Source organism: Mus musculus, chromosome 2 (assembly GCF_000001635.26).
Source record: "Mus musculus strain C57BL/6J chromosome 2, GRCm38.p6 C57BL/6J".
NCBI classification, from domain to species: domain Eukaryota; kingdom Metazoa; phylum Chordata; class Mammalia; order Rodentia; family Muridae; genus Mus; species Mus musculus.
The window spans coordinates 101,549,297-101,558,031 of record NC_000068.7 but is presented as its reverse complement, the minus strand read 5'-3'; the positions used below and the strand labels follow the sequence as shown (position 1 = coordinate 101,558,031).

Below are 8,735 nucleotides of genomic sequence, written 5' to 3'. Positions count from 1 at the left end.
TCTTGCTTATATGTTTGTCTTGAAGTATTTACTTAGGTGCTTTCCTCTGACACTTTCAGTGCTTCAGGTTTTAAACTAAGGTCCTCAATCCACTTACCATTGTGCAGAAACCAAGACATGGATTCATTTTGGTTTTGTTTTGTTTTTCAAGACAGGGTTTTTCTGTGTATTCCTGGCTGTCCTGGAACTCACTCTGTAGACCAGGCTGGCCTCGAACTCAGAAATCCTCCTGCCTCTGCCTCCCAAGTGCTGGGATTAAAGGTGTGCGCCACCACTGCCTGGCTGAGACATGGATTTGATTTTGTTCTTCTACAGTGGGCATTCTAGTTTTGCTGACACCATCTTAATAATACTTAGTAAGATTGTCTCTTATTCTAGAGTTTTTGAAACATTCGTCACAAATTTGGTGTGTACACTGGGTTTATTTCAGTGTCTTTCATTGTAGCCCATTGGTCTTTCTTTTTATACCAATACCATGCTGACTGTCACTATGGCTATGTCTGTAGTTTGAGGTCAGGTATTGTGTTATCATCTCTGGCCATCTTTTGTACTTCAGCTTTCTTTGTCATGTTCTCATATACATTTTAGAAGGTTTTGGGTTTCTGTTGTTGTTATTCTGTGAAGAACATTACTGGAGGTTTGGCATCAAACCTAAAATTTTTAGTCCATAAAATGGGCTAATGAACTAAACTAACAGATTTTTAAAGCAAAAATATGAATGGCAGATCACACATTTTTAATATTTTTCCACATTCTTAGGCATCACTAGAATGCAAATTAAAACTACTGTGAGATTCTGTCTCATCCTAGGTAGAATGGCTGCCATTAGGAAACTGAGTACAACAAGGACTGGTGTTTGTGTAAGGAAAGAAATCTTTATTCACTGTTGATGAATCTAAATTAGCAGAGTCTCTATGGAAATCAATGTGGAGGCCTTTCACAAAACTAAAAATGGAACTGCCTATGACCTAGGTATACTATTCTTGGTCAAAATATTCAAAGGACTGTATATCCTCCCATGAGATACTTGTACAACCATGTTTCTTGGTTTTGAGTCAGTAAAGGAGCAGGATCTTAAGGTTTGAAAGTGTGCAAAGGACATAGTGATGCGTGACAAATGATGTTGAGAGCAGAGAAAGAGGAAAGCTGCCCTTCAGCTGCTTTTCTCCTTCTGCTGCTTTGATTCAGTCTGGGACTCTAGCCTAGGAAATGTTTACTATAGAAAAGATGTGGCACATAGACACAATGAAATTTTATTCAGCAATAAAGGAAGATGAAATTAAGGAGTTTGCAGGAAAACAGATGGAACTGGAAGATATTGTGTGGAATGTGGTGATCTAGATACAGATAAAGAGCATTAGTTCCTTTCATGTGTGGATCCTCGATTTTACTTTTGACATATGTGTATTCACATGGGAGTGACTGTGAGCTGAGACTGGGAAACTAGAAATAGACCTATTAAAGTAGAAAAATGAGGCTCTAAGGGAGGAGTGTGGGGAGGAGTGTGAGGAGTATAATACCCATAACATAATGAGTGGAAGAGGGATACTTGGGAGAGAAGAGTACAAATGACAATGGGCAGTAGGGACGTGGGTGAGAAGAGGATATGGGGGACAGGATTAACCACAACTATGTATGAAGATGAAAAAGGACAACTTGCAGGAGCCAGTTCTCTCTGTCTACCACATGGGGCCTGGAGATCAATGTCAGGTTGCCAGCCTTGGTGTCAACTGTCTTACCATTGAGCCATCTGAGTAGTCCTATAGAATAGTCTGAGACTATTTTAGAAAACATATTTCTGCATTGTAGATGAGATATCCAACTTCTTGCAGTGGCTGAACCAGCCTTTGTAACCAAGGCCCCCACTTGCCTCTTGTACTTTGTACTGTCTTTTTAAATTTTTTACTGTGTTCTTGGTAATTTGTAACTATTCCCCCCTCCCATCCCTCCAAACACTCAGTTTTATTTCTGTTTTAGCACCTTTGTTTCAGTCTCCTTTCTGCCTAGTCATTATGGGGCTGGATCCTTTATTAGTTAGGGCCCAGGTGGCAGGAGCCTTGCCAGACTCCCTGTCAACCCTACTTAAAGTTCTCAACCTGTCAACACTGTGCATTCTGTGACCGCCATGTCTCTTTTGCTATCTGACTCCTGTTGGAATGTAAGCTACACATTGGGTGTGGGCTCAGACTGGACTTTTAGAAAGGTAAACTTAGTCTGTCTTTTTCATGGTTTATCCATCTTTTTGTGAAAAGGATAAGATAGGTGCTCAATAAATATCTATAGCATAAGTATCTATTGTGTGAATAGTTGGTGTATAGCCTAAAAGTGTATGATTATTATCATAAAAATTTGGAGTGTCTGCCACAGATTTTGCCGAGATATTTACTGAACATCATTTATATTCAAGGCTCAGGTAGTGTGCTGCTTCCTGGAGTGGTAACGGTCTGACTGTCTCATGTCCAGCATGCCAGTTCTTTCTGTCACTGTGACCTTTTGAAGGAACTTTAATCATTTCTCAATTTCTGTTTTGACTCTTTCTTATGAGTTCTTGTATTAAAGTTACCACTTGGAGCTGGAGAGATGGCTCAGGTGTTAAGAGCACTGGCTGCCCTTGCTTTTGATTCCTAGCCCCACATGGCTGCTTATTTCTTCCTGTAACTCTAGTTCCAGGATGTCCAGTGCCACCTTCTAGCTTCCATGGCCACTATGTGCAGACACATAGGCACATGCATATGACATAAATAAAAGGTAACAAAAAATCCCACTTATGGACATTTTATAAGTAACAAAGAAGTCACTAATATTCTACACTCCAGGAGTATAAACTGCTGCCTGAGGAAGGGGGTAGGAAAGAAAGCTTAAAGATTGAGGTAAGAAGATGATTGCAATAAGCTGTCTGAAGCAGGGTGCTTTGAGTATTAGTTCACAAATATTAATGCTCATAAGAATTTTTTAACTTGAGAGGCATGCATAGAGTCTAATTTCTTTATTAATTATTATTACTATTATAATAGAAGTATGTGCTTGGTGTGTGTGTGTGTGTGTGTGTGTGTGTGTGTGTATGATACAGGCATACAAGCCCACACAAGTGCATGATTTGAGGTGGGCATCTCTCATAGCTCTCTTCATTACTGCCTTGAAGACAGGGTCTCTCACTGAACCAAAAGCTAGCTGTTTACTCCTAAGGCAGGCTGGCCATGGAGTTCTCAGGTTCCATGGGCCCCCTTTCCTCCAACTCTCAGCTTCTGGGAGTATTCAGCCATGCCTGGCATTTTTCACATGGGTGCTGGGGATTTGAGCTTGGGTCTCAGACTTGCAGAAGTTCCTCTGACCTGCTGAGCCATCTTCCCAGCCCCTCCTGTATTTTACAGTTTTAACCACTCTGCCTTCTCTTTGCTATTACTCGTGTTTTTACCTTCACTCATTTTCCATCGAATGTGTATTTTCTAATCCTTTGCCCTTATTTTGCCAATCCCAACTTGTATGCATTGATATCCTGTTAATTTTCATGTTGCAGTCAATTTAAAACTCCTACCTGCTACCCATTGACTATTGACTTACTAAGGTTGTCTCAATATAGCGTTTCAGGGTGTTTTCTCATGGACCCAGGATAGAAGCAAAACTGGCCACACTTGGCACTGTGCATTTTCTTTTGCCTGTATGTATTTGCTCTTATTGTTTCTGTCTGGATGGCTACCACTCATTTCTACCCAGAGAATTTCTATTATCCTTTAAATGCATACCAAGGGTCATGTGCTCCATGCATGCCATCTTTCTGATTCCCTCAGCCAGGTGTAATTTTATCATTGAGGGACTGTTGGTGTGATTTTGTAACACTTGCTACTTGCATTTTATTTTATAGTTATTGTTAGATACACTTTGTCCCCCCACCCCCAAGCAGGGGTCAAACAAATCTCACTCTTTTTCCATCCCGGGTGAACGTTGTCTCTTGAGCATTACGTTTCTAATTGCTGACTTCATTAGCCTCTAACAGCCAGGAGTGCTGCGAAACTGGAGCACACAAACTATTCATTCAGCCAGTGTGTGTCTCGTGTCTGGTTCCATTGTTACATTTTATGCTAGAAAGAAATAATGTCATGATTTATTAATCCATTGAATTTATGACAAAGAAACTAATGAAAAATGTGCTCACAGGCCTCACCAACATGTTGATTTATTGAGATAACAATCAGAAAAAGCTATTCTCTTCAGCACAAAAGAGGGAAAAATAAAAGTCCAGCACTGTAATTCTAATGTAAGGAAATTTTGCATGAAGGAATACAGGATGGCATTTTAGTACCAAAATAATGGCAAGCCAGTAATAAAAGTTATGGTACGTGATATATAATTATAGTACTTTTTATGTCTACAAAAGTGTGTAGTCACTGTAAAGAGTTTCTGGCTGGTTCCACTTTGGGTGTGGTAGATTATCTCCATTGTGTGCTGTCAGGATATTGACATCCCTGTTAAGATTTAAAAACGTAAATCCAGGCCAGGCAGTGGTGGCACATGCCTGTAATCCCAACACTTGGGAGGCAGAGGCAGGCAGATTTCTGAGTTCAAGGCCAGTCTGGTCTACAGAGTGAGTTCCAGGACAACCAGGGCTACACAGAGAAACCCTGTCTCAAAAAACAAACAAAACAACAACAACAACAACAAAAACAAAAATGTAATTCCAATGACTCTCCAAGTTGTGTTAATACTGGCTATATTCTTGGAAAGAAATTAGCATCAATTTTTGTTTCGATTGAAAAGTGTTTTCAAAGGATGGCTTGTGTGAAAGTGGTAGGAATGGTGCTTGAAGTAATTAGGGTGTTTAACAACCAGACAGAAGGAAAAATCCACTAATTATTCTCATCTTCGCCATCTTTTCTCCAAGGATGGGAAGTCCTGCAAAGAACTTGAATCACTCACAGATTAGGACTTAAAACAAAACAAAACAAACAAACAAACAAACAAAAAAACCCAAAAACAACCAACCACAGTATCAGATGTCTTTGCAAACATGTTTTACTAAGTGCTTTAAAGAGAGTGGGAAATGATCAGCTACTGGTAACTGAAGAGGCTTTTTGTTCTTCCACAATGTTCTTTGTCTTTTGTTAAATATTTTGATTTTGTTATCATCTGTGTTGATGCACTAGCTAGGGGCTCTGATCGTTCAGCATTTCTGTACATGCACATATACAAACTATGCATATATGCAGGATGTCGGTATCTAGATTTTTGTGTCGAATCCAACTTGTTTTCAAATGTTGGTAAGCTGTGTTGCTTTTTGTTTTTCTGAAATTGTATTTGTTGACCTTTCTCGGGGAAAAACACAAAGCATTTGTTTTCATTCCGCTTTATTTCCTTTCTCTTGTTCTGGCTGGGGCCTTTGCCTGTAGAACCAGCTTCTGCTTCCCCCCATCTATCAAGTGTGTCCCACATAGAAATGTGTGTTGGTTGTTGTTTTTGCATTTAAACAGCTGAACACCTGGTGGCTCTTATGCAGGTGCACAGAACTCAGGAGAAGGGTTTTAATTGAGGACAAAACGAAGAACACGTGCAAGTTGCAGATGAGGGTTTGACGGACTTGAGATGCTTCTGAGTTCATAAACAAGTCGGGCATGTGGGGGCCCTAGATGTCGGGGACGGCATGGAGCGCTGTTCATAGCATTTGCTTTTCAAGAGTGTTTTCACTAACATAATGGCTTCTGAATTTGTCAGCCTAAATGAGTCTACTATATCTTATTTAGTTGTCCTCAATTTGAGAGAATCACAAGGAGTTTTACACAGATGGCACCCAAAGTGATCACTTTGCATTGTTCTGTAATTAAGGTCTAATATGCTGTATATCAAATAACAAACTGCTCAGTGGCATCATGAGGGAAGAAGAGATGCAGTAAAGGTCTCAGAAATTCTGCTCACATGTTCATCTTCTTCAAATAGGTGGCACAATCACAACATTAAAAAAAAAAAACAGTAATTGATGAAGGTAGAAAGTATAGTATGGCCAAGTATTTACCACATCTCCAAAATCATGTTAAAATGAGATGTGGGAAGAAAAAAAAATAAATGAACAAATGATTGCACCACAGATAGTCACCTTTTGGCCCTGATCCAAGTGCTCAGAGTACTACCTTGGAGACCCAGTGGTACCTTGGGACCATATTAACTTGGTTCATTGGCTCACAATATGTACTTTTTATAGCTGAGAGAACAGGTAAATAAATAAGCATTCTTTGTATTTTCTAGAACTTGAGCTCAATATTCCTTTGGAGCAAGCTGGATGGTTTTGAGCACACGCCTCACTGAGGATGCCTGCACATGGACTCCCTGCCTGGTCCAGCTCTCCTGTCAGGTGCACTTCTGCTCCACAGATGGCACACATTCATCGTGATGGTGAAGTGGCATCAAAAGCGAAGGCACCCTAGAAACCTATCTTTGCAGCCCACCAAAGCAGCGTCTCTGTACCACAGAGATGAAAGCTGTAGATAACAGGGGCATTCCCAGCACTCACTCCCTTGTGGGCAGCTGACGGTTAACACAGGTGGGTGTAGGGCACTACCCATCCTTTGAAGGTTGGCTGTTGGAGGGGATGCTGCCTCTCTGGGATTAGTCCTGCGCCATGGGCCTCAGAGTTGCTTCTGAGAAGTGACCAGGTGGTGAAGACCTGCCTTGCTTTTCAGAAATTCACACATGGCTGTCAAACTCCCACTATGGTTCAAAGGCAGCCAGGCAAGGTGTCTGGCCTTTGTGATATGTGGCCATTTGAGGGGCCACCTTGATTCTTGTTCTGCTTAGAGGCCAAATTAGATTGTGGAGCAGCTGGCTTGTCTACCTCCTCCCCAGATCTGGAAGGGAGGGGGGCTGGAGAGAGCAGAGCTAAAGTGCAGAGGAAAGAAGCAAGTATTATAATGAGTCTGCCATTCACCAAGCAAACATCATTTTGTTTAAATTACACTGTGCTATTTTATCTTGACCTGCAACCAAATGGAACTCATTGTAATACATTATCCAATACGAGATAGTTGGCTCATTAATAAAGCCCTAGGAAGGAGATGGGGTAAACAATAAAAACTTGCACATTAGCACCATTATGCACCATAATATTTTTCCTTCTTTTCATCAAAATTCTTCACATAATTAGATCTCAAGTAAGTCAGCAAAGAAATCCTCAGCATTTTTTATTTGGACTCTTTTCTTTTGAGAAAATTAGTTTTTTTTTTTTTTCATATTATTAGGAAGCAACCAAGTAAAGACTCCTGGATTACTGGAAGTTTTCCTTATGGAGTGTAAATATTTGTTGGATGCTAATGGCATGGCAGGTTTTGTCACTCAGGCAGTGAGCCAAGCAATGACAGAAATCTCAGTGAAGGGAAAAAAACTTTTTGGGTAGAAGTGAAAAGCCCCATTAAAGGTGTTACAGTTATGCTGAGACCAACAGTGTTCCTGGCTAAGGCAATAGATTAGGTACCCTAAAGTGGGAGCAAACTTAATGGGCAAGGGAAGATCTGTGTAGCTAGGGGAAGGATAGAAATGTAGTTTGGAATGAGATTGGCCATGGCAAGGTGTTGTATTTACCAAGGCGTTGTGTTCATTGTGGTAAAACACTTTCTGTTTGAAGAGATCAACTCTACTTGATGGGGTTGAGATGGCATCTGGGGAGGAAGCTGGGAGACACTTAGAGCCACTGCAGTCACCCTGGTGGGAGGTGACAGAGGAGTGGCTTGAGTGTTATAGTGCAGGTCAAGAGAAATGGACGATCAGGGCTTGTTCTGAGGAAACAGCTGAGTTTGGCTATGGGGAGAGAAAGTAGACAAGAGAAGTTGAGGCTGAGTTAGGCTTAGGTTTTATCTATAGTAGGCTTCTCTCTTAACCGCCATGGTGAAACTTGAAATATTGAAAAAACATTTAAGCCAGTTGTCTGAATAGCATCAGTGCCTGGTATAGACACAGAAGCTGGCCATTAAGTGCCTGGAATTGATAGAATAATGATTTGCATAACCATCCACAATGCGGTCCACAGTCCTGTGTGATTGGCTCTGTGAACTATTTATAATGAACAATTCATTACTGACATCCACAAGAGAAGTTAAAAAATGTTGAATAAGCATTTGGAAATCTGTGTAACAGTTTAAAGTTGCTGTAATATGCAAATAGCATTTTATTTTCTTGATCATTTTCTTTTTACTCAATAAAATGTCAATCTGAGATGGATGGCGTGCTGTCTGGTTTTTATAGCGACTTGATAGAAACTCCTGGAGAGGAAGGAATCTTACTTGAAAAATGCTTCCATAGGATTAGCCTGGAGGCAAGTCATTGGAACAGTTTCTTGCCTGAGGATGATGTGGGGAGGCTCAGCTCACTATGAGTGGTGCCCCCAAGGACAGGTGGTCATGGATGGTGTAAGAAAGCAGTCACTCACAACCAGCAAGGCAGTGAGCAGCACTCCTCCATGGCCTCTGCTTCAGTTCCTGCCTCCAGGTTCCTTCCCTGACTACTCTCAGTCATGGCCCGTGACCTGAGAGTTGTAAACTGATACAGACGCTTTCCTTCCCAAGTTGCTTTTGGTCATGGTATTTTATCACAGTCATAGAAACTCTAAGTAAGACAGACTATACATTAAAAACAAGACAGACCAACACCTCATTTTCCCCTTAGGCAGTTTAAGGAGCACAGTCGAGGCAAACAAACCTCACTACTGCCTTTCTAAGTCACTGTGGTGGCATCCTATCGACAGGATGAGGGTGTTT

At 41.0% G+C, this 8,735-nt stretch overlaps 1 long non-coding RNA gene across 1 annotated transcript; it reads left to right on the top strand.

Moving 5' to 3' along the window:
- The first annotated feature begins 244 nt into the window (after window positions 1-244).
- On the top strand, window positions 245-8,195 carry Gm39887. The gene is made up of 2 exons (XR_866575.1): window positions 245-2,203; window positions 6,235-8,195. It is a non-coding gene; the product is annotated as a predicted gene, 39887 (long non-coding RNA).
- The last annotated feature ends 540 nt before the right edge of the window (window positions 8,196-8,735 follow it).